At 47.5% G+C, this 1,819-nt stretch overlaps 1 non-coding gene across 1 annotated transcript; it reads left to right on the forward strand.

The window, feature by feature from the left end:
- The first annotated feature begins 315 nt into the window (after window positions 1-315).
- LOC119938853 lies at window positions 316-453 on the forward strand. The gene has a single exon (XR_005454551.1). It is a non-coding gene; the product is annotated as a small nucleolar RNA SNORA7 (small nucleolar RNA).
- The last annotated feature ends 1,366 nt before the right edge of the window (window positions 454-1,819 follow it).

Below are 1,819 nucleotides of genomic sequence, written 5' to 3' on the forward strand. Positions count from 1 at the left end.
GTTGTTTACACCTGCTCTCTCCAGTTCTTCTCCTCCAATTCTCTCCTTGACCCCCTCCAATCTGGCTTCTGCCCCCTTTACTCCACAGAAACTGCCCTCACAAAGGTCATAAATGATATCCTTCTAGCCAAATCCAACAGCCTTGACTCCATCCTCATCCTCTTGGACATCTCAGCTGCCTTCAACACTGTGAACCACCCCCTTTTCCTGGAAACATTATCTACCTCAGCTTCCCTGACACTGTCCTCTCATGGTTCTCCTCCTATCTAGCCACTCGCTCTCAGTCTCTTTTGCGGGCTCCTCAACTGCCTCCTCCCCATCTCAGGGTTGCACCTGGAGAGTTTCCAGTACTCTTCCAGTCTCAGCTACAGGAGGGAGAATCAAGCAGAGGCATACCCAATCCATTCCTAGCTTGGGCAGTGGCTAGTGAGTGGAAGACAAACTGCTGCAAGTCAAAACTCACCCATGCTGGGCAGCAGTGGCATGGGAGAGCCATGTAATCTGTCTTACAGTAAGTGCTCAATAAATACGATTGAATGAATGAATGAATGAGAGATTCCAGGGTGGATACTTGAGCTTACTGCGTGGAAGGTGGCAATGGTTAACCACTTCAGTATTTTTACCAAGAAAACCCCGTGGATACACTACCAGAATGATTGCAGATGGTGAGCAGGGCGTTCTGGGAGAGATGTGTCCATGATGTCGCAATGGGTCAGAAATGACTCGACGGCATAAGACGAGGCAAGACAACTGCCTCCCACTCCCCAGTTGTGCAGCTCTCTCAAAGTTTATTTCTGGGTCCCCTTCTATTCTAGATCTACACCCACTCCCATGGAAAACTTATTCACTCTCATGGCTTCAACTACCATCTCTGTGTGGGCGATTCCCAAATCTATATCTGCAGCCATGATCTCTCTTTCTCTGCATACTTGGATTTCCATCTCCCTTCAGAACATTTCTATCTGGATGTCTCACCAACACCTCCAACTTAACATACCCCAAATAGAACTCCTTATTTTCCCACCCAAACCCTGTCCTCCTCCTGACTTTCCTATCACTGTAGACAGCACCACCATTCTCCCTGTCTCACAAGTCCCTAGCCTTGGCATTATCCTCTACTCATCTCTCTCATCCAACTGACATATTCATTCTGTCATTAAACCCTAGCGGTTCAACCTTCACAACTGCTAAAATCCACCCTCTCCCCTCCATCCAAACTGCTACCATGTTAATCCAGCTCCTAATCCTAGGCCACCTTTATTACTGCATCTGCCTTCTTGCTGACCTCCCTGCTTCCCATTTCTCCCCACTCCAGTCTATACTTCATCCTGCTGCCCGGATCATTTCCCTACTGAACGGTTGTTCAGTCCATGTTTCGCCACTTCTCAAGAACCTCCGGTGGTTGCCCATCCACCTCCACTTCAAACAGAAATTCCTTACCATAGGCTTTAAATTTATTCATTCATTCGATTCATTCAGTTGTATTTATTGAGCGCTAACTGTGTGCGGAGCACTGTACTAAGCACTTGGAAAGTACAATTTGGAAACAAAAAGGACTCAATCTCCTTGCCCCCTTGATTTTCTACAACAACCCAGCCTGCATGCTTGCTCCTGTAATGCCGACCTACTCATGGTGCCTCAGTCTCATCTGTCTCACCACCAACCTCTCACCCACATCATGTCTCTGGCATGGAATGCCTCCCATTCTTCATGTCTGACAGATGATCATTCTTCCCGCCTTTAAAACCTTACTAAAGGCACATCTCTTTCAAGAGGCCTTCCATGACTAAGACCTCATTTCCTCTTCTCCCACTCCCTT

The sequence above is a fragment of the Tachyglossus aculeatus genome, chromosome 16 (genome assembly GCF_015852505.1).
Source record: "Tachyglossus aculeatus isolate mTacAcu1 chromosome 16, mTacAcu1.pri, whole genome shotgun sequence".
NCBI lineage: Eukaryota > Metazoa > Chordata > Mammalia > Monotremata > Tachyglossidae > Tachyglossus > Tachyglossus aculeatus.